Source organism: Cnephaeus nilssonii (genome assembly GCF_951640355.1).
Source record: "Cnephaeus nilssonii genome assembly, chromosome: 24".
Lineage (NCBI taxonomy): Eukaryota > Metazoa > Chordata > Mammalia > Chiroptera > Vespertilionidae > Cnephaeus > Cnephaeus nilssonii.
In genome coordinates this window covers 3,208,478-3,232,660 of record NC_137095.1, presented here as the reverse complement: position 1 = coordinate 3,232,660, position 24,183 = coordinate 3,208,478, and the positions used below count along the sequence as shown (strand labels likewise).

General features: G+C 56.1%; 2 pseudogenes across 2 annotated transcripts in view; both read left to right on the top strand.

Moving 5' to 3' along the window:
* LOC307094820 (protein SET-like) overlaps window positions 1-24,183 on the top strand; it is a 671,772-nt pseudogene that overhangs the window by 265,837 nt on the left and 381,752 nt on the right. The window lies entirely within an intron of this gene.
* On the top strand, window positions 22,286-23,016 carry LOC307095018 (neugrin-like; annotated as a pseudogene). Its single transcript has one exon. The product of its transcript is annotated as a neugrin-like (transcript).

The following is a 24,183-nucleotide window of genomic DNA, read 5'->3' as shown; positions in this document are numbered from 1 at the left end:
TCCAAACGCCCAGCACCAATCAGAGGTTATAGAGGGCTATGTCGACAGGGACAGCCTCAATCAGAGGTTATACAGGGCTATGTCCACAAGGCAAACCTTAGTCTGAGGCCATAGCGGGCTCCATCCACAGGCCCGGCCTCAGGCAGAGATCATGGAGGGCTCCATCTACAGTCCCAGCCTCAGTCAGAGGACATGGAGGGCTCTATTCACAGGCCCAGCCTCAGTCTGAGGTCATAGAAGGCTCCATCCACAGGCCCTTCTCAGGTAGAGGTGAGAGAGGGCTCCATCCCCCGCCCCAGCCTCAGTAAGAGATCATGGAGGGCTCCATCCAAGGCCCAGCCATAGTCAGAGGACATGGAGGGCTCCTTCCACAGACCAAGTCTCAGGCAGAAGTCATAGAGGGCTCCGTCCACAGGCCAGGGATCAGGCAGAAGAAATAGAGGGCTCCATCTACAGGCCCAGCCTCAGTCAGAGGACATGAAGGGCTCCCTCCACAGGGCCACCCTCAGGAAGAGGTCATGGAGAGCTCCATCCATAGGACCAGCCACAGTCAGAGGTCATGGAAGGCTCCATCCACAGGCCCAGCCTCAATAAGAGGACGGAGGGCTCCATCCACAGTCCCAGCCTCAGTAAGAGGTCATGGAGGGCTCCATCCACAGTCCCAGTCAGTCAGAGGTCATAGAGAGGACCATCGCCAGGTCAAGCCTCAGTCAGTGGTCATAGAAGGCTCCGTCCTTAGGCCCAGCTTCAGTCACAGGCCATGGATGTTTCCAAACACAGGACCAGCCTCAGTCAGAGGTCATTGAGGGCTCCGTCCACATGCCCAGCATCCGTCATAGTTCATACAGGGCTCCATCCACAGGCCCAGCCTCAATCAAAGGTCATAAAGGACTCCGTCCACAGGACCAGCCTCAGTCACAGGTCATAAAGGGTTGCATTCACAGGACCAGCCTCAATCAGAGGGCAATAGGGGCTCCATCCACAGGCCCAGCCTTAGACAGGAGTCATGGAGGGCTGCAACCACATGCCCGTCCTCAGTCAGAGGTCATAGAGGTCTCCGCAAAAAGGCTAGGCCTCAGTCAGAAGTCATAGAGGGCTCCATCCACAGGTACAGCCACAGTCAGAGGTCAATAGGGGCTCCTTCCAGAGTCCCAGCCTCAGACAGAGGTCATGGAGGGCTCCAACCACTGGCCCGGCCTCAGTCAGAGGTCATAGAAGGCTCCATCCAAAGGCCAGAACTCAGTCAGAGGACATAGATGGCTCCATATACAGGTACAGCCACAGTCAGAGGTTAATAGGGGCTCCGTTCACAGGCCCAGCCTCAGTCAGAGGTCATAGAGGGCCCAACCACAGGCCAAGCCTCAGTCAGAGGTCATAGAGGGCTCCATCCACAGATACAGCCTTAGTCAGAGGTCATGAGGTGCCCCATCCACAGGCCCAGCCTCAATCTGAGGACATGGTGGGCTCCATCCACAGTTCCAACCTCAGGCAGAAGTCATGGAGGGCTCTGTCAACAGGCCCAGTCTCAGTCGGAGGTCATGGAGGGTTCCAACGACAGGACCAGCCTTAATCAGAGGATATAAAGGGCTCCATCCATGGGCCCAGCTTCAGTCAGACGTCATGGAGGGTTCCAACCTCAGGACCAGCCTCAGTCAGAGGTCATTGAGGGCTCCCTCCACATGCCCAGCCTCAGTCAGAGGACATGGAGGGCTCCGTCCAAAGGTCCACCTTCCATCAGATGTCATGTAGGGCTAGATTCACAGTCCCATCCTCAGGCAGAGGTCATAGAGGGCTTTGTCCACAGGCCCAGCCTTAGGAAGAGGTCATTGAGGGCTCTGACCACAGGCCCGGCTTCAGGCAGAGGTCATCATGGGCTCTGTCCACAGGCACAACCTCAATCAGAGGACATAGAGGGTCCTGTCCACAGGCCCAGCCTCAATCACAGGTCATAGAAGGATCTGTCCACAGTCCCAGCCTCAGGTAGAGGTCATAGAGGGCTCCACGCACTGTCCCGGCCTCAGTCAGAGGTCATAGAGTGTTCCATCCACAGGCAAGGCATCTGGCAGAGGTCAGAGAGGGGTCCATTCACAGGCCAAGCCTCAGGCAGGGGTCATAATGGTCTTTTTCCACAAACCCAGCCTCAATCAGGGGTTATAGAGGGCTATGTCCACAGGACCAGCCTCAATCAGAGGTTATAGAGGGCTATGTCCACAAGCCAAGCCTTAGTCAGAGGCCATAGCAGGCTTCATCCACAGGTCAGGCCTCAGTCAGAGGACATGGAGGCCTGCATCCACAGACCCAGTCTCAGGCAGAGGTCATAGAAGGCTCCGTCTTCAGGCCCAGCTTCAGTCACAGATCATGGATGTTTCCAAACACAGGACCAGCCTCAGTTAGAGGTCATAGAGGGCTCCGTCCACATGCCCAGCGTCCGTCAGAGGTCATAGAGGGCTGCATTCACAGGACCAGCCTCAGTCAGAGGGCCCAGTCTCAGTCAGAGGTCATAGAGGGCCCGTCCTCAGGCTCAGCTTCAGTCACAGGGGCTCCATGCACAGGCCCAGCCTTAGACAGAAGTCATGGAGGGTTCCAACCACATGCCCGTCCTCAGACAGAGGTCACAGAGGTCTCCGCAAAAAGGCTAGGCCTCAGTCAGAGGTCATAGAGGGCTCCATCCACAGGTACAGTCACAGTCAGAGGTCAATAGGGGCTCCTTCCAGAGTCCCAGCCTCCGACAGAGGTCATGGAGGGCTCCAACCACTGGCCGGGCCTTAGTCAGAGGTCATAGAATGCTCCGTCCAAAGGCCAGACCTCAGTCAGAGGTTAATAGGGGCTCCGTTCACAGGCCCAGACTCAGTCAGAGGTCATAGAGGGGCCAACCACAGGCCAAGCCTCAGTCAGAGGTCATAGAGGGCTCCATCCACAGATACAGCCTTAGTCAGAGGTCATGAGGGGCTCCATCCACAGGCCCAGCCTCAGAAAGAGGTCATTGAGGACTCCAACCACTGGCCCGGCCTCAGTTAGAGGTCATAGAGGGCTCCATGCACAGGCCCAGCCTCAATCAGAGGACATGGTGGGCTCCATCCACAGTTCCAACCTCAGGCAGAAGTCATGGAGGGCTCTGTCAACAGGCCCAGTCTCAGTCAGAGGTCATGGAGGGTTCCAACGACAGGACCAGCCTCAATCAGAGGATATAAAGGGCTCCATCCATGGGCACAGCTTCAGATTGACGTCATGGAGGGCTCCAACATCAGGACGAGCCTCAGTCAGAGGTCATTGAGGGCTCCCTCCACATGCCCAGCCTCAGTCAGAGGACATGGAGGGCTCCGTCCAAAGGTACACCTTCCATCAGATGTCATGTAGGGCTGGATTCACAGTCCCATTATCAGGCAGAGGTCATAGAGGGCTTTGTCCACAGGCCCAGCCTCAGGAAGAGGTCATTGAGGGCTCTGACCACAGGCCCGGCTTCAGGCAGAGGTCATCATGGCTCTGTCCACAGTCCCAGCCTCAGATAGAGGTCATGGAAGGCTCCACGCACTGTCCCAGACTCAGTCAGAGGTCATAGAGTGTTCCATCCACAGGCCAGGCATCTGGCAGAGGTCAGAGAAGGGTCCATTCACAGGCCAAGCCTCAGGCAGGGGTCATAAAGGTCTTTGTTCACAGGCCCAGCCTCAATCAGAGGTTATAGAGGGCTATGTCCACAAGCCAAGCCTTAGTCAGAGGCCATAGCGGGCTCCACCCACAGGCACGGCATCAGGCAGAAATCTGGAGGGCTCCATCCACAGTCCCAGCCTCAGTCAGAGGACATGGTGGGCTCCATCCACAGACCCAGTCTCAGGCAGAGGTTATAGAAGGCTCCGTCCTCAGGCTCAGCTTCAGTCACAGGTCATGGATGTTTCCAACCACAGGACCAGCCTCAGTTAGAGGTCATTGAGGGCTCCGTCCACATGCCCAGCGTCCGTCAGAGGTCATACAGGGCTCCACCTATAGGCCCAGCCTCATGCAAAGGTCATAAAGGACTCCGTCCACAGGACCAGCCTCAGTCAGAGGTCATTGAGGGCTCCCTCCACATGCCCAGCCTCAGTCAGAAGACATGGAGGGCTCCGTCCAAAGGTCCACCTTCCATCAGATGTCATGTAGGCCTGGATTCACAGTCCCATCCTCAGGCAGAGGTCATAGAGGGCTTTGTCCACAGGCCCAGCCTCTGTAAGAGGTCATTGAGGGCTCTGACCACAGGCCCGGCTTCAGGCAGAGGTCATCATGGGCTCTGTCTACAGGCACAACCTCAATCAGAGGATATAGAGTGCCCTGTCCACAGGCCCAGCCTCAATCAGAGGTCATAGAAGGCTCTGTCCACAGGCCCAGCCTCATGCAAAGGTCATAAAGTACTCCGTCCACAGGACCAGCATCAGTCAGAGGTCATAGAGGGCTGCATTCACAGGACCAGCCTCAGTCAGAGGGCAATAGGGGCTCCATGCAGAGGCCCAGCCTCAGACAGAAGTCATGGAGGGTTCCAACCACATGCCCGTCCTCAGTCAGAGGTCATAGAGGTCTCCGCAAAAAGGCTAGGCCTAAGTCAGAGGTCATAGAGGGCTCCATCCACAGGTACAGCCACAGTCAGAGGACATAGTGGGCTCCATCCACAGTTCCAGCCTCAGGCAGAGGTCATGAAGGGCTCTGTCAACAGGCCCAGCCTCAGTCAGAGATCATAGAGAACTCCATCCACAAGCCATCCTCAGTCAGTGGTCATAGAAGGCTCCGTCCACAGGCCCAGCTTCAGTCCGAGGTCATGGAGGGCTGCAACCACAGGACCAGCCTCAGTCAGAGGTCATTGAGGGCTCCGTCCACATACCAAGACTCAGTCAGAGGTCATGGAGGGCTCCATCCACAGGCCTAACCTCATTCAGAGGGCATGGAGGCCTCTATCGACATGTTCAGCCTCAGGCAGAGGTCATGGAGGGCTCCGTCTACAGGCCCAGCCTCAGTCACACTTCATAGAGGGCTACATTCACAAGCCCAACCTCAGTCAGAGGTGATAGTGAGCTCCATCCGTGGGCCCAGCATCAGTCATAGGTCATAATGGGCTTTGTCCAAACGCCCAGCACCAATCAGAGGTTATAGAGGGCTATGTCGACAGGGACAGCCTCAATCAGAGGTTATACAGGGCTATGTCCACAAGCCAAACCTTAGTCTGAGGCCATAGCGGGCTCCATCCACAGGCCCGGCCTCAGGCAGAGATCATGGAGGGCTCCATCTACAGTCCTAGCCTCCGTCAGAGTACATGGAGGGCTCTATTCACAGGCCCAGCCTCAGTCTGAGGTCATAGAAGGCTCCATCCACAGGCCTTTCTCAGGTAGAGGTCAGAGAGGGCTCCATCCCCCGCCCCAGCCTCAGTAAGAGTTCATGGAGGGCTCCATCCAAGGCCCAGCCACAGTCAGAGGACATGGAGGGCTCCTTCCACAGACCAAGCCTCAGGCAGAAGTCATAGAGGGCTCCGTCCACAGGCCAGGGATCAGGCAGAAGACATAGAGGGCTCCATCTACAGGCCCAGCCTCAGTCAGAGGACATGAAGGGCTCCCTCCACAGGGCCACCCTCAGGAAGAGGTCATGGAGAGCTCCATCCATAGGACCAGCCACAGTAAGAGGTCATGGAAGGCTCCATCCACAGGCCCAGCCTCAATAAGAGGACGGAGGGCTCCATCCACAGTCCCAGCCTCAGTAAGAGGTCATGGAGGGCTCCATCCACAGGCCCAGTCACAGTCAGAGGTCATTGAGTGGTCCACCCACAGTCCCAGCCTCAATCAGAGGACACAGAGGGCTCCATACACAGTCCCAGTCTCAGTCAGAGGTCATAGAGAGGACCAACGCCAGGTCAAGCCTCAGTCAGTGGTCATAGAAGGCTCCGTCCTTAGGCCCAGCTTCAGTCACAGGCCATGGATGTTTCCAAACACAGGACCAGCCTCAGTCAGAGGTCATTGAGGGCTCCGTCCACATGCCCAGCATCCGTCATAGTTCATACAGGGCTCCATCCACAGGCCCAGCCTCAATCAAAGGTCATAAAGGACTCCGTCCACAGGACCAGCCTCAGTCACAGGTCATAAAGGGTTGCATTCACAGGACCAGCCTCAATCAGAGGGCAATAGGGGCTCCATCCACAGGCCCAGCCTTAGACAGGAGTCATGGAGGGCTGCAACCACATGCCCGTCCTCAGTCAGAGGTCATAGAGGTCTCCGCAAAAAGGCTAGGCCTCAGTCAGAGGTCATAGAGGGCTCCAACCACAGGTACAGCCACAGTCAGAGGTCAATAGGGGCTCCTTCCAGAGTCCCAGCCTCAGACAGAGGTCATGGAGGCCTCCAACCACTGGCCCGGCCTCAGTCAGAGGTCATAGAAGGCTCCATCCAAAGGCCAGAACTCAGTCAGAGGACATAGATGGCTCCATATACAGGTACAGCCACAGTCAGAGGTTAATAGGGGCTCCGTTCACAGGCCCAGCCTCAGTCAGAGGTCATAGAGGGCTCCATCCACAGATACAGACTTAGTCAGAGGTCATGAGGTGCCCCATCCACAGGCCCAGCCTCAATCTGAGGACATGGTGGGCTCCATCCACAGTTCCAACCTCAGGCAGAAGTCATGGAGGGCTCTGTCAACAGGCCCAGTCTCAGTCGAAGGTCATGGAGGGTTCCAACGACAGGACCAGCCTTAATCAGAGGATATAAAGGGCTCCATCCATGGGCCCAGCTTCAGTCAGACGTCATGGAGGGCTCCAACCTCAGGACCAGCCTCAGTCAGAGGTCATAGAGGGCCCCATGCACAGATACACCCTTAGTCAGAGGTCATGAGGGGCTCCATCCGCAGGCCCAGCTTCAGAAAGAGGTCATTGAGGGCTCCAACCACTGGCCCGGCCTCAGTCAGAGGTCATAGCGGGATCCATCCCAGGCCCAGCCTCAATCAGAGGACATGGTGGGCTCCATCCACAGTTCCAACCTCAGCCAGAAGTCATAGAGGGCTCTGTCAGCAGGCCCAGTCTCAGTCAGAGGTCATGGAGAGCTCCAACCTCAGGACCAACCTCAGTCAGAGGACATGGAGGGCTCCGTCCAAAGGTCCACCTTCCATCAGATGTCATGTAGGGCTGGATTCACAGTCCCATCCTCAGGCAGAGGTCATAGAGGGCTTTGTCCACAGGCACATCCTCAGGAAGAAGTCATTGAGGGCTCTGACCACAGGCCCGGCTTCAGGCAGAGGTCATCATGGGCTCTGTCCACAGGCACAACCTCAATCAGAGGATATAGAGTGCCCTGTCCACAGGCTCAGCCTCAATCAGAGGTCATAGAAGGCTCTGTCCACAGTCCCAGCCTCAGGTAGAGGTCATGGAGGGCTCCACGCACTGTCCCGGCCTCAGTCAGAGGTCATAGAGTGTTCCATCCACAGGCAAGGCATCTGGCAGAGGTCAGAGAGGGGTCCATCCACAGGCCAAGCCTCAGGCAGGGGTCATAATGGTCTTTCTCCACAGGCCCAGCCTCAATCAGGGGTTATAGAGGGCTATGTCCACAGGAACAGCCTCAATCAGAGGTTATAGAGGGCTATGTCCACTATGTCCACAAGCCAAGCCTTAGTCAGATGCCATAGCGGGCTTCATCCACAGGCCAGGCCTCAGTCAGAGGACATGGAGGGCTCCATCCACACACCCCGTCTCAGGCAGAGGTCATAGAAGGCTCCGTCCTCAGGCTCAGCTTCAGTCACAGGTCATGGATGTTTCCAAACACAGGACCAGCCTCAGTCAGAGGTCATTGAGGGCTCCGTCCACATGCCCATCATCCGTCAGAGGTCATACAGGGCTCCATCCACAAGCCCAGCCTCATGCAAAGGTCATAAAGGACTCCGTCCACAGGACCAGCCTCAGTCAGAAGTCATAGAGGGCTGCATTCACAGGACCAGCCTCAGTCAGAGGGCAATAGGGGCTCCACGCACAGGCCCAGCCTTAGACAGAAGTCATGGAGGGTTCCAACCACATGCCCGTCCTCAGTCAGAGGTCATAGAGGTCTCCGCAAAAAGGCTAGGCCTCAGTCAGAGGTCATAGAGGGCTCCATCCACAGGTACAGCCACAGTCAGAGGTCAATAGGAGCTCCTTCCAGAGTCCCAGCCTCCGACAGAGGTCATGTAGGGCTCCAACCACTGTTCCGGCCTTAGTCAGAGGTCATAGAATGCTCCGTCCAAAGGCCAGACCTCAGTCAGAGGTTAATAGGGGCTCCGTTCACAGGCCCAGACTCAGTCAGAGGTCATAGAGGGGCCAACCACAGGCCAAGCCTCAGTCAGAGGTCATAGAGGGCTCCATCCACAGATACAGCCTTAGTCAGAGGTCATGAGGGGCTCCATCCACAGGCCCAGCCTCAGAAAGAGGTCATTGAGGGCTCCAACCACTGGCCCGGCCTCAGTCAGAGGTCATAGAGGGCTCCATGCACAGGCCCAGCCTCAATCAGAGGACATGGTGGGCTCCATCCACATTTCCAACCTCAGGCAGAAGTCATGGAGGGCTCTGTCAACAGGCCCAGTCTCAGTCAGAGGTCATGGAGGGCTCCAACCTCAGGACCAGCCTCAGTCAGAGGTCATTAAGGGCTCCAACCTCAGGACCAGCCTCAGTCAGAGGTCATGGAGGGTTCCAACGACAGGACCAGCCTCAATCAGAGGATATAAAGGGCTCCATCCATGGGCCCAGCTTCAGTCAGACGTCATGGAGGGCTCCAACCTCAGGACGAGCCTCAGTCAGAGGTCATTGAGGGCTCCCTCCACATGCCCAGCCTCAGTCAGAGGACATGGAGGGCTCCGTCCAAAGGTCCACCTTCCATCAGATGTCATGTAGGGCTGGATTCACAGTCCCATCCTCAGGCAGAGGTCATAGAGGGCTTTGTCCACAGGCACATCCTCAGGAAGAAGTCATTGAGGGCTCTGACCACAGGCCCGGCTTCAGGCAGAGGTCATCATGGGCTCTGTCCACAGGCACAACCTCAATCAGAGGATATAGAGTGCCCTGTCCACAGGCCCAGCCTCAATCAGAGGTCATAGAAGGCTCTGTCCACAGTCCCAGCCTCAGGTAGAGGTCATGGAGGGCTCCACGCACTGTCCCGGCCTCAGTCAGAGGTCATAGAGTGTTCCATCCACAGGCAAGGCATCTGGCAGAGGTCAGAGAGGGGTCCATCCACAGGCCAAGCCTCAGGCAGGGGTCATAATGGTCTTTCTCCACAGGCCCAGCCTCAATCAGGGGTTATAGAGGGCTATGTCCACAGGAACAGCCTCAATCAGAGGTTATAGAGGGCTATGTCCACTATGTCCACAAGCCAAGCCTTAGTCAGATGCCATAGCGGGCTTCATCCACAGGCCAGGCCTCAGTCAGAGGACATGGAGGGCTCCATCCACACACCCCGTCTCAGGCAGAGGTCATAGAAGGCTCCGTCCTCAGGCTCAGCTTCAGTCACAGGTCATGGATGTTTCCAAACACAGGACCAGCCTCAGTCAGAGGTCATTGAGGGCTCCGTCCACATGCCCATCATCCGTCAGAGGTCATACAGGGCTCCATCCACAAGCCCAGCCTCATGCAAAGGTCATAAAGGACTCCGTCCACAGGACCAGCCTCAGTCAGAAGTCATAGAGGGCTGCATTCACAGGACCAGCCTCAGTCAGAGGGCAATAGGGGCTCCACGCACAGGCCCAGCCTTAGACAGAAGTCATGGAGGGTTCCAACCACATGCCCGTCCTCAGTCAGAGGTAATAGAGGTCTCCGCAAAAAGGCTAGGCCTCAGTCAGAGGTCATAGAGGGCTCCATCCACAGGTACAGCCACAGTCAGAGGTCAATAGGAGCTCCTTCCAGAGTCCCAGCCTCCGACAGAGGTCATGTAGGGCTCCAACCACTGTCTCGGCCTTAGTCAGAGGTCATAGAATGCTCCGTCCAAAGGCCAGACCTCAGTCAGAGGTTAATAGGGGCTCCGTTCACAGGCCCAGACTCAGTCAGAGGTCATAGAGGGGCCAACCACAGGCCAAGCCTCAGTCAGAGGTCATAGAGGGCTCCATCCACAGATACAGCCTTAGTCAGAGGTCATGAGGGGCTCCATCCACAGGCCCAGCCTCAGAAAGAGGTCATTGAGGGCTCCAACCACTGGCCCGGCCTCAGTCAGAGGTCATAGAGGGCTCCATGCACAGGCCCAGCCTCAATCAGAGGACATGGTGGGCTCCATCCACATTTCCAACCTCAGGCAGAAGTCATGGAGGGCTCTGTCAACAGGCCCAGTCTCAGTCAGAGGTCATGGAGGGCTCCAACCTCAGGACCAGCCTCAGTCAGAGGTCATTAAGGGCTCCAACCTCAGGACCAGCCTCAGTCAGAGGTCATGGAGGGTTCCAACGACAGGACCAGCCTCAATCAGAGGATATAAAGGGCTCCATCCATGGGCCCAGCTTCAGTCAGACGTCATGGAGGGCTCCAACCTCAGGACGAGCCTCAGTCAGAGGTCATTGAGGGCTCCCTCCACATGCCCAGCCTCAGTCAGAGGACATGGAGGGCTCCGTCCAAAGGTCCACCTTCCATCAGATGTCATGTAGGGCTGGATTCACAGTCCCATCCTCAGGCAGAGGTCATAGAGGGCTTTGTCCACAGGCACATCCTCAGGAAGAAGTCATTGAGGGCTCTGACCACAGGCCCGGCTTCAGGCAGAGGTCATCATGGGCTCTGTCCACAGGCACAACCTCAATCAGAGGATATAGAGTGCCCTGTCCACAGGCCCAGCCTCAATCAGAGGTCATAGAAGGCTCTGTCCACAGTCCCAGCCTCAGGTAGAGGTCATGGAGGGCTCCACGCACTGTCCCGGCCTCAGTCAGAGGTCATAGAGTGTTCCATCCACAGGCAAGGCATCTGGCAGAGGTCAGAGAGGGGTCCATCCACAGGCCAAGCCTCAGGCAGGGGTCATAATGGTCTTTCTCCACAGGCCCATCCTCAATCAAGGGTTATAGAGGGCTATGTCCACAGGAACAGCCTCAATCAGAGGTTATAGAGGGCTATGTCCACTATGTCCACAAGCCAAGCCTTAGTCAGATGCCATAGCGGGCTCCATCCACAGGCCAGGCCTCAGTCAGAGGACATGGAGGGCTCCATCCACACACCCCGTCTCAGGCAGAGGTCATAGAAGGCTCCGTCCTCAGGCTCAGCTTCAGTCACAGGTCATGGATGTTTCCAACCACAGCACCAGCCTCAGTTAGAGGTCATTGAGGGCTCCGTCCACATGCCCAGCATCCGTCAGAGGTCATACAGGGCTCCATCCATAGGCCCAGCCTCATGCAAAGGTCATAAAGGACTCCGTCCACAGGACCAGCCTTAGTCAGAGGACATGGACTGCTCCATCCACAGGCCCAGCCTCAAGCAAAGGTCATGAAGAACTCCGTCCACAGGACCAGCCTCAGTCAGAGGCAATAGGGGCTCCATCCACAGGCCTATCCTCAGACAGAAATCATGGAGGGCTGCAACCACATGCCCGGCCTCAGTCAGAGGTAATAGAGGTCTCCACCCAAAAGCTAGGCTTCAGTCAAAGGTCATAGAGGGCTCCATCCACAGCCACAGACTCAGGCAGAGGTCAATAGGGGCTGCATCCACAGGCACAGCCTCAGACAGAGGTCATAAAGGGCTCCAACCACTGGCCCAGTCTCAGTCAGAGGTCATAGAAGGCTCCATCCGCAGGACTATACTCAGGCAGAGGTGATGGAGGTCTCAATCCACAGGCCCGGCCTCTGGCAGAAGTCATGGAGGACTCAGTAAACAGATCCAGCCTCAGTCAGAGGTCATGGAGGACCCCAACCACAGGCCAGGCATCAGGAAGAGGTCATAGAGGGGTCCATCCACAGGCCAAGCCTCAGGCAGGGGTCATAATTGTCTTTGTCCACAGGCCCAGCCTCAATTAGGGGTTATAGAGGACTATGTCCACAGGACCAGCCTCAGTCAGAGGTCATGGAGGGCTCCACCTACAGTCCCGGCCTCAGACAGAGGTCATAGAAGGCTGTATCCACAAGCCAAGCCTCAGTCAGAGGACATGGAGGGATCCGTCCACAGGCCCAAACTCAGTCATAGGTCATAGAGGCTCCATCCACAGGTCCAGCCTCAGTCAGAGATCATAGAGGGCTCCATCCGCAGGTGTATACTCAGAGAGAGTTCATGGAGTGCTCCATCCATAGGACTAGCCTCAGGCCAAGGTCATGGAGAGCTCCGTCCCCAGGCCCAGCCTCAGTTTGAGGTGATAGAGGGCTCCATCCACAGACCCAGCCTCAGTCACAGGTCATAGAGGGCTCCATCTGCAGGCCTATACTCAAGAAGAGGTCATGTACGGTTCCATTTACAGGCCTGGCCTCGGGCAGAGGTCATGGAGGGCTCAGTCCACAAGCCCAGCTTCAGTCAGAGGTCATGGTGGGCTCCAACCACATGTCCAGCCTCAGTCAGAGGTCAAAGAGGCCTCCATCCACAGGCCCACCATCATTCACTGGTAATGGAGGCATCCATCCACAGGACCGGCCTCAGGCAGAGGTCATGGAGGGCTCCATCCACAAGCCCAGCCTCAGTCAGGGAACATGGAGAACTCTGTCCACAGGCCCAGTCTCAGGCAGAGGTCATGGAGGGGTCCATCCACAGGACCAGCCTCAGTCAGAGAACATAGAGGGGTCCATCCACAGGACAAGCCTCAGTCAGAGAACATAGAGGGCTCCATACAAAGGCCCAGCCTCAGTCAGAGGACATGGAGGGCTCCATCCACAGGCCAAGCCTCAGTCAGAGGTCATAGAGGGCTCTATTCAAAGGCCCAGCCTCAGTCAGAGGTCATGGAGGGCTCCATCTACAGGCCTGGCTTCAGACAGAGATCATGGAGGGCTCTGTCCAGAGGCTAGGAGTCAGTCAGAGGTCATAGAGGGCTCTGTCCACAGGCCCAGACTCAGACAGAGGTCAGAGAGAGCTCCAACCACTGACCCGGCCTCAGTCAGATGTCATAGAGCACTCCATCAACAGGCCAGGAATCAGAGCAGAGGTCATAGAGGGCTCCATGTACAGGCCCAGCCTCAGGCAGAGGTCATGGTGGGGTCCATCCACAGGACCAGCCTCAGTCAGAGGTCATGGAGGCCTTCATCTAAGGGCTGGCCTCAGGCAGAGGTCATGAAGGGCTACGTCCAGTAGCTAGGTCTCAGTCAGAGGTCATAAAGGGCTCCCATTACTGGCAAGGCCTCAGTTGGAGGTCATAAAGGGCTCCATCCACAGGCCCAGCCTCAGGTAAATGTCATAATGGGCTTTGTCCACAGGCCCAGTCTCAATCAGAGGTTATAAATGGCTATATCCACAGGCCCAGACTCAATAAGAGGTTATAGAGGGCTCCATCCACAGGCGAAGCCTTAGTCAGAGGTAATAGAGGGCTCCATCCACAGGCCTAGCCTCAGACAGAGGTCATGGATAGCTCCAACCACTGGCCCGGCCTCAGTCAGATGTCATAGGGAGCTCCATCAACAGGCCAGGAATCAGACAGAGTTCTTAGAGGGCTCCATCTACAGGCCCAGCATCAGTCAGTGGGCATGAAGGGCTCCATCCACAGGCCCAGCCTCAGTCAGATGTTATAGAGGGCTCCGTCCACAGGCCCAGCCTCAATCAGATGTCATCGAGGACTCCATCCACATTCCCAGCTTCAGGCAGAGGTCATAGAGGACTCTGTCCACAGCCCCAGCCTCAATCAGAGGCCATGGTGGGCTCCGTCCACAAACCCAGCCTTAATGAGATGTAATGGAGGGCTCCATGCACAGTCCCAGCCTAAGGTAGTGGTCATAGAGGGCTCTAACCACTGGTTGGATGTCAGTCAGAGGTCATACAGGACTCCATCATCAGGTACAGCCTCAGTCAGAGGTGATGCAGGGCTCCGTCCACATGCCCATCCACGGTCAGAGGTCATAGATGGCTCCCTCCACAGGCCCAGCCTCAGTCAGAGGTCATAGAGGGCTCTATCCGCAGAACTATCCTCAGGCAGAGGTTATGGAGGGCTCCATCCACAGGCCCAGCCTCAGTCAGAGGTAATGGAGGGCTCCATCCACAAGCCTGACCTCAATCAGAGGTCATAGAGGGCTCTATCTACAAGCCCGGCCTCAGTCAGAGATCATAGAGGCCTCCGTCCACAGACCGAGCTGCAGTCAGAGGTCATGGAGGGCTCCATTCACTGGCCTAGTCTCAGTCTGAGGTCATAGAGGACTCCATCCACAGGCCCAGCCTCAGTCAGAGGTCATAGAGGGCTCTATCTGCAGAACTATCCTCAGGCAGATGTCATGGAGAGCTCCTTCCCCAGGCCCAGCCTCAGACAGAGGTCATGGAGGGCTCCATCCACAGGCCCACCCTCAGTCAGAGGAAATGAAGGGCCCATGCACTGGCCCAGCCTCAGGCAGAGGTCATGGAGGGCTCGATCCACAGGCCCAACGTCAGGCAGAGGTCATATAGGGCTCCATCCACAGCCCCACCCTCAGTAAGAGGTCATGGAGTGCTCCATCCACAGGGCCACCCTCAGGCAGAGGTCATGGAGAGCTCCGTCCACAGGCCCAGCCTCAGGCAGAGGTCATAATGGGCTTTGTCCACAGGCCCAGCCTTAATCAGAGGTTATAGAGGGCTCTGTCCACAGGCCCAGCCTCAATCAGAGGTTATAGAGGGCTATGTCCAAAGGCCAAGCCTTAGACAGAGCTCATAGAGGGCTCCATCCTCAGGCCCAGCTTCAGTCGAGGTCATGGAGGTCTCCAATCACAAGCCCAGCCTAAGTCAGAGGTCATAGAGAATCCCATCCCCAGGGAAAGCCATAGTAAGAGGTCAATAGGGGCTCCATCCACAGGCCCAGCCTCAGACAAAGGTCATGGAGTGTTCCAACCACTGGACCGGCCTCAGTCAGAGGTCATAGAAGATTCCATCCACAGGCCCTTCTCAGGCAGAGGTCATAGAGGGTTCCATCCCCAGACCCAGCCTCAGTAAGAGGTCATAGAGGGCTCCATCCACAGGCCCAGCCACAGTCAGAGGTCATGGAGGGCTCCATCCACAGTCCCAGCCTCAGTCAGAGGTCATAGAGAGCAACATCCACAGGTCAAGCCGCAGTCAGAGGTCATAAAGGGCTCCATCCGTAGGACTATACTCAGGCAGAGGTGATGGAGGGCTCCATGCACAGGCCTGGCCTCGGGCAGAGGTCATAGAGGGCTAAGTACATGGATCTAGCCTCAGTCAGATGTCATGGAGGGTCCCAACCACAGGGCAGTCTCAGTCAGGGGTCATAGAAGCCTCCAACAACAGGTACCGCCTCAGGCAGAGGTCATGGAGGGCTCCATTCACAGTCCCAGCCTCAGGCAGAGGTCATAGAGGGCTCTGTCCACAGAACCAACCTCTGTAAGAGGTCATTGAGGGCTCCGAACACAGGCCCTGCCTCAGGCAGAGGTCATAATTGGCTCTGTCCACAGCCCAGCTTCAATCAGAGGACATAGAGTGCCCTGTCCACAGGCCCAACCTCAATCAGAGGTCATGGAGGGCTCCATCCACAGGCCAAGCCTCAGTCAGAGGTCATAGAGGGCTCCATCCACAGATACAGCCTTAGTCAGAGGTCATGAGGGGCTCCATCCACAGACCCAGCCTCAGAAAGAGGTCATTGAGGGCTCCAACCACGGTCTGGCCTCATGAAGAGGTCATGGAGGGGTCTATCCACAGTCCCAGCCTTAGGCAGAGGTCATAGAGGGCTCCTTCCAATCACCCAGCTTCAATCAGATATCATGGAGGGCTCCATCTACAGTCCAAGCTGCAGGCAGACGTCAGAGAGGGCTCCATCCACAGTTCCAGCCTCAGGCAGAATTCATGGAGGGCTCTGTCAATAGGACCAGCCTCAGTCAGAGGTCTTGGAGGGTTCCAACCACAGGACCAGCCTCAATCAGAGGACATGGAGGGCTCCGTCCAAAGGTCCAGCTTCAATCAGATGTCATGTAGGGCTCGATTCACAGTCCCATCCTCAGGCAGAGGTCATAGAGGGCTTTGTCCACAGGTCCAGCCTCAGGAAGAGGTCATTGAGGGCTCTGACTACAGGCCCGGCTTCAGGCAGATATCATAATGGGCTCTGTCCACAGGCACAACCTCAATCAGAGGACATAGAGAGCCATGTCCACATGCCCAGCCTCAATCAGAGATCATAGAAGGCTCTGTCCACAGTCCCAGCATCATATAGAGGTCATGGAGGGCTCCACCCACTGTCCTGGCCTCACTCAGAGGTCATAGAGGGCTCCATCCACAGTCCCAGCCTTAGGCAGAGGTCATAGAGGGCTCCTTCCAATCACCCAGCTTCAATCAGATGTCCTGGAGAGCTCCATCTACAGTGCAAGCCTCAGGCAGACGTCAGAGAGGGCTCTGTCCACAGGCCCAGCCTCAGACAGAGCTCCAACCACTGGCCCGGCCACAGTCAGATGTCATAGAGGGCTCCACCATCAGGCCAGGAATCAGGCAGAGGCTATAGAGGGCTCCATCTACAGGCCCAGCCTCAGTCAGAGGACATGAAGGGCTCCATCCACATGGCCACCCTTAGGCAGAGGTCATGGAGAGCTCCGTCCACAGGCCCAGCCTCAGGCAGAGGTCATAATGGGCTTTGTCCACAGGCCCAACCTTAATCAGAGGTTATAGAGGGTTATGTCCACAGGCCCAGCCTCAATCAGAGGTCATAGAAGGCTCCATCCACAGGCCCTTCTAAGGCAGAGGTCATAGAGGGCTCCATCCCCATCCCCAGCCTCAGTAAGACGTCATGGAGGGCTCCATCCACAGGCCCAGCCACAGTCAGATGTCATGGAGGGCTCCATCCACAGGCCCAGCCTCAGTCAGAGGTCATAGAGGGCTCCAACCACAGGTCTGGCCTCATGAACAGGTCATGGAGGGCTCCATCCACAGTCCCAGCCTTAGGCAAAGGTCATAGAGGGCTCCTTCCAATCACCCAGCTTCAATCAGATGTCATGGAGGGCTCAATCTACAGTCCAAGCCGCAGGCAGACATCAGAGAGGGCTCCATCCACAGGCCAAGCCTCAGGCAGGGATCATAATGGTCTTTGTCCGCAGGCCCAGCCTCAATCAGAGGTCATAGAAGGCTCTGTCCACAGTCCCAGCCTCAGATAGAGGTCATGGAGGGCTCCACGCACTGTGCCGGCATCAGTCAGAGGTCCTAGAGGGTTCCATCCTCAGGCCAGGCATCAGGCAGAGGTCAGAGAGGGTTCCATCCACAGGCCAAGCCTCAGGCAGGGATCATAATGGTCTTTGTCCGCAGGCCCAGCCTCAATCAGAGGTTATAGAGGGCTATGTCCACAGGACCAGCCTCAATCAGAGGTTATACAGGGCTACGTCCACAAGCCAAGCCTTAGTCAGAGGCCATAGCGGGCTCCATCCATAGGCCCAGCCTCATGCAGAGTTCATGGAGGGCTCCATCCATAGTCCCAGCCACAGTCAGAGGACATGGAAGGCTCCATCCACAGACCCGGTCTCAGGCAGAGGTCATAGAAGGCTCCGTTCTCAGGCCCTGCTTTATTCACAGGTCATGGATGGTTCCAACCTCAGGACCAGCCTCAGTCAGAGGTCATTGAGGGCTCTGTCTACAGGCCCATCCTCAGGAAGAGGACATGGAGGGCTCCATCCACAGGCCCAGCCTCAAGCAAAGGTCATGGAGGACTCCGTCCAAAGGACCAGCCTCAGTCAGAGGTCGTAGAGGGCTCCATGCACAGGCCCAGCCTCAGGCAGAGGTCATAATGAGCTTTGTCCACAGGCCAAGCCTTAATTAGAGTTTATAGAGGGCTATGTCCACAGGCCCAGCCTCAATCAGAGGTTATACAGGGCTATGTCCAAAGGCCAAGCCTTAGTCAGAGCTCATAGAGGGCTCCATCCTCAGGCCCAGCTTCAGTCAGACATCATAGAGGTCTCCAATCCCAAGCCTAGCCTAAGTCAGAGGTCATAGAGGGTCCCATCCACAGGGAGAGCCACAGTAAGAGGTCAATAGGGGCTCCATCCACAGGCCCAGCCTCAGACAGAGGTCATGGAGTGCTTCATCCACTGGACTGGCCTCAGTCAGAGGTCATAGAAGGCTCCATCCACAGGACTTTCTCAGGCAGAGGTCATAGAGGAGTCCATCCCCAGCCCCAGACTCAGTAAGAGGTCATGGAGGGCTCCATCCACAGGCCCAGCCACAGTCAGAGGTCATGGAGGGCTCCATCCACAGGCCCAGCCTCAGTCAGAGGACATGGAGGGCTCCATCCATAGGACTCTACTCAGGCAGAGGTGATGGATGGCTCCATCCACAGGTCTGGCCTCAGGCAGAGGTCATGGAGGGCTCAGTACACAGATCCAGCCTCAGTCAGAGGTCATGGTGGACCCCATCCACAGGTACAGACTCAGTCAGAGGTCATTGAGGGCTCCATTCACAAGTACAGCCTAAGTCAGAGGTTATGGAGGGCTCCGTCCAGAGGCTAGGCCTCAGTCAGGTGTCATAGCAGCCTCCAACAAAAGGTACGCCCTCAGGCAGACGTCATGGGGCTCCATCCACAGTCCCAGCCTCAGGCAGAGGTCAAAGAGAACTCTGTCCACAGGACCAACCTCTGTAAGAGGTCATTGAGGGCTCCGACAACAGGCCCTGCCTCAGATAGAGGTCAAAATGGACTCTGTCCACAGGCCCAGTCTCAATCAGAGGACATGTGTGCCCTATCAACAGGCCCAGCCTCAATCAGAGGTCATGGAGGGCTCCATCCACAGGCCAAGCCTTAGTCAGAGGTCATAGAGGGCTCTGTGCACAGGCCCAACCTCAGGCAGAGGTCATGGAGGGCTCCAACTACAGGCCAAGTCTCAGTCAGAGGTCACAGAGGGCTGCATCCACAGATACAGCCTTAGTCAGAGGTCATGAGGGGCTTCATCCACAGGGCCAGCTTCAGAAAGAGGTCATTGAGGGCTCCAACAACTGGCCCGGCCTCAGTCAGAGGTCATAGAGGGCTCCATCCAGATGTTCAGCCTCAGTCAGAAGACATGGTGGGCTCCATCCACAGTTCCAGCCTCAGGCAGAGGTCATGAAGGGCTCTGTCAATAGGCCCAGCCTCAGTCAGAGGTCATAGAGGGCTCCATCCACAAGCCATCCTCAGTCAGAGGACATAGATGGCTCCGTCCACAGGCCCAGCTTCAGTCCAAGGTAATGGAGGGCTGCAACCACAGGACCAGCCTCAGGCAGAGGTCATGGAGGGCTCCGTCCACAGGCCCAGCCTCAGTCACACTTCATAGAGGGCTACATTCACAGGACCAGCCTCAGTCAGAGGTCATAGAGAGCTCCATCCGCAGGCCCAGCGTCAGTCATAGGTCATAATGGGCTTTGTCCACATGCCCAGCATCAATCAGAGGTTATAGATGGCTATGTCCACAAGTCAAGCCTTAGTCTGAGGCTCCAGGGGCTCCATCTACAGGCCCAGCCTCAGAAAGATGTCATTGAGGGCTCCATCCACATGCCCAGCCTCAGGCAGAGATCATGGAGGGCTCCATCCACAGGCTCAGCCACAGTCAGCGGACATGGAGGGCTCTATCTACATGCCCAGCCTCAGGCAGAGGTCATAGAGGGCTCTGTCCACAGGCTCAGCCTCAATCCGATGTCATGCAGGGCTCCATCCACATTCCCATCCTCAGTCAGAGGTCATAGAGGGCTCCAACCACAGGCCTGGCCTCAGGTCGAGGTTATGGAAGACTCCGTCCACAAACCCAGGCTAAGCCAGAGGTCATAGAGGGATCCATACACAGGAACAGCCTCAGTCAGAGGGGCTACATCCACATGCTCAGCCTCATACAGAGGTCATGGAGGGCTCCAAACACTGGCCTGGCCTCAAGCAGAGGTCATGGAGGGGTCCATCCACAGGACTGGCCTCAGGTAGAGGTCAAAGAGCATTCTAACCACAGGCCCAGCCTCAGTCAGAGGTCATGGAGGGCTCCATCTACAGGCCTGGCCTAAGGCAGTGGTCATGGAGGGTTCCGTCCAGAGGATAGGCCTCAGTCAGAGGTCATAGAGGGCTCCAACCTCAGGTCTGGCCTCATGAAGAGGTCATGGAGGGCTCCATCCAAAATCACAGCCTTAGGCAGAGGTCATAGAGGGCTCCTTCCAAACAGCCAGCCACAGTCAGATGTCATGGGCTCCATCAACAGGCCAGGAATCAGGCAGAGCACATAGAGGGCTCCATCCCCCAGGCCCAGCCTCAGTCACAGGACATGAAGGGCTCCATTCACAGGGCCAGCCGTAGGCAGAGGTCATGGAGAGCTCCGTCCTCAAGCCCAGCATCAATCAGATGTTATAGAGGGCTATGTCCAAAGGCCAAGATTAGAGCTCATAGAGGGCTCCATCCACAGCCCAGCATCAGTCAGAGGACATGGAGGGCTCCACCCACAGTCCCAGCCTCAGGCAGAAGTCATAGAGGACTCCGTCGACAGGCCTAGCTTCAATCTGATGTCATGGAGGGCTCCATCCACATTTCCAGCCTCAGGCAGAGGTCATAGAGGGCTCCATCCACAGGCTCAGTGTCTGTCATAGGTAATAATGGGCTTTGTCCACAGGCCCAGCATCAATCAGAGGGTATAGAGGGCTATGTCCACAAGCCAAGCCTTAGTCAGAGGCCATAGTGGGCTACCTCCACAGGCCCGGCCTCAGGCAGAGATCATGGAGGGCTCCATCCACAGTCCCAGCCTCAGTCAGAGGTCATAGCGGTCTCCATCCGTAGGACTATACTCAGGCAGAGGTGATGGATGGCTCCATCCACAGGCCCAGCCTTAGGCAGAGGTCATAGAGGCCTCTGTCCCCAGGCTCAGCCTCAATCCGATGTCATGCAGGGCTCCATCCACATTCCCAGCCTCAGTCAGAGGTCATAGAGGGCTCCAACCACAGGCCTGGCCTCAGGTAGAGGTTATGGAGGGCTCCGTCCACAAACCCAGGCTAAGCCAGAGGGCATAGAGGGATCCATACACAGGAACAGCCTCAGTCAGAGGTCATAGAGGGCTCCATCCACAGGCCAAGACTTAGTCAGAGGTCATAAAGGGCTCCGTCCACAGGCCAGGCCTCAGGCAGAGGTCACAGAGGTCTCCATCCACAGGCCCAGTCTGAGGCAGAGGGCATAGAGGGCTCCATCCACAAGACAGCCTCAGTTAAAGGTTATGAGGGGCTCCATCCACAGGCCCAGCCTTAGATAGAGGTCATGGAGGGCTCCAACCACTTGCCCGGCCTCAGTCAGAGGTCACAGAAGGCTCCGTCCACAGGCTCATCTTCAGTCAGAGGTCATGGAGGGTTCCAACAACGGGCCCAGCCTCAGTCAGAGGTCATGCAGGGCTCCAACTACAGGCCCCGCTTCAGGCAGAGGTCATGGAGGGCTCCGTCCTGAGGATACGCCTCATCAGAGTTCATAGAGGGATCCAACCACAGGCCTCGATCGGGGACTGGTTAGCGCCTGCAGCTATCTGACCAAGTCCCTGATCAGGCTTGGCGGCAGCACACTCCAAGCCCCGATCATAGATCACGGACCAGGGCAGGCGGCATGGGTTAGCGCCCGAAGCTGCCTGACCAGTCCCCCATCGCGGACTGGTTAGCGCCTGCAGCTTGGTTCTCCAGTTTTCGGTAACAGTACCGGCTCCTTCCTGGGCCCTCAGACTGAAGCAGGGCCTTGCTTCTTCCCTCATCAGAGGCACAGGGGCAGGTGTTCGGCTCCTTTGGAACCACGGTCCCTTCACCAGGGACGTATTTCATCGCCCGTTTAGAAAGCTCGCCTTCCTCGGGGGCTGCTGTTGTGGGTGTTAGATTTCCGGGGCAGGGAACTGATAGATCCTCCCTTCCCCCAACTGATGGATGGAGAATGTCCTAAACTCCACCTGCAGCCCAAACACTCCTGAGCACCTAACCAGGCACCTTATATGGACTGTACATTGAACCACCAATCAGCACCTGCCAAATACCCTAACCCCCGAATCCTAAGTCCCTAATCATGTGCCTTACATGAAACCACCAATCAGCATGTGCCGAGTACCCTAAGCCCCATCCCTTAGCTTTCCTCCCCTCAAAAGGCGCCTTCACCTCTGCACACGTGCTCTCTTCCTTTGGGAGGCAGCCCAGCAGGGGTCTTCTCCTCCAATAAAGTCTGTGTCCGGGTCTCCAGCCTTCTGTCTCATTTTTCATGAACAAAGAGACGAGGGCTGGGCACCCCCTGATTCAGCTGAGACACTTCAACCACCCATGTTGCTCCCACGCATGGCTTCTGCCTTAGGTTCTCTCCCCCAGCGTCCTGAGACGACAGAAAAAGCCATCCTGTTCCAGAAAATTCAGAGGCAAATGGAGGCCCGAGGGGCCCCTCCCAAGACTGACCATGAAGCCAGGGAGCAGATCCGGTATTTACACGAAGAATTTCCAGAGTCCTGGTCAGTTCCCAGATTGGCTGAAGGCTTGGATGTTAGCTCCGATGTGATCAGAAGGTTTTAAAAAGCAAGTTTGTGCCCACATAGGAGAAGAAACTGAAGCAGGATCAAAAGGTCCTTCAGAAAGCTGGGCGTGCCCACTCGCTCCGCCAGCTTCCAGGCCCTGGGGATGCCTGGGAGCTGCTTTCTGCAGGCCGCCCTGTGTCAGGAGCTGAAGCCTCATCCCAAAGCCAAGGTCACAGCACAGCTCTGAGGGTGACAGAACTGAATACTCAGAGTACAAACCTCCCGAGGAGACAGAAGGGAAGGAATAAAGGAGCCCAGAGCCTGGAGAAGGAAAGCTTTGTGCCTGTTGCTGCAGCCCAAGGTCAGCACAGAGAGCTGCAGAAGTACTCCACCAGTGGGTGTGAGGACGCCAGAGGCACTGACAGCGATGCATTGCCAAGTGCGAAGGAGCTGGAAGCATTGAAGGCAAGAGAACTGGGTGAGCAGGACTTCAGCATCAAGGTAGTACAGAGGGGGCGAGAGTTCTTTGACGACAATGGGAACTTCCTGTACAGAATTTGACCTGGAGCCTGGGTGGTGGAGGTGTCATGTAAAATACAGCTGAGCAAGCAGATTGGAGCTGCCTGGATTTCTGTGTGTGGATTGTCCACCTTGGAAATGATGAGCCTGAAAATGGAAGGAGCCGCTTGGATTTCAGTCTGACAAGGGACAGTGAACTTCACAGGGCAGATGTATATGTGGGCAGCGTGAATAACAGTCTAGGTGTAGTCTAGCTTCTGGAGCATGGCTCCTGGTCTGACCATGTGGATATTCAGTACTCACCCTTCTTGCTTAGGCTTTCTATGTGTCAAAACCAGCCTGTGTCACATATGTTAGGAGTTTGTTGTCTTTATAATATGTCCATGGGAGGAATTGAAAAGTGTTCCTTCTGACATCGTTTACTTCTTGATTAATGAACACCAACAGTTCTGGAGCTGCTTAGTCAATTGGTTGTATTCATTTTGTGCAAAGTAAAGTGAAATGCAGCAAAAAATAAGTATATACATATATGCATAGTCCATGCACATAGACAGTAATGTGCTGAGTGCTTAGAAATGGTGGGGGCAGGGTAGTGGGAGGCAAAGGGGGATGAGGATGGGGAAATTGGGTCTATTTGTAATAGAGCCAACAATAAAAAAGATCATTTGCCCACATGGCATGGCTCAGTGGTTGGGCAAGGACGCATGAAACAAGGTATCTCTAGTTGGATTCCAAGTCAGGGCACTTGCCTAGGTTGGGGAGCTCCATCCCTGTAGGGGGTATGCAGGAGAGAGCTGATCAATGATTCTCTCTGATCATTGATGTTTCTCTGTCTCACTCTCTCTCTAAAAAATCAATAAAGAAGAGCTTTAAAATTGATTTGATTAAACAACACCAATTTGAGTGAAGACCATCACGTTTTCTCCCAAGTCCTCTAAGCAAAATCATGCCTCGGTCTGTTGTGTAGAAGATGTCCCAGGCACACCTGTGTTCAGGAACAGGAAGCAGCCGGAGCAGGTCGGCCTCACCTTGGTCTGTAGTTTTAGAGTTCATTACTTCATGTTCGAAAAGATTTCACTGCACAAGTTCAGGAGATTTTGAGGGTACATTAATTGAAACTGGGGATAATGAAAAAACGTAGGCCTTATGATAGAACAGGAAGCAGCAGAGAGATAGAACAGGAAACAGCTGGCTCCTTTGACTCTCTAG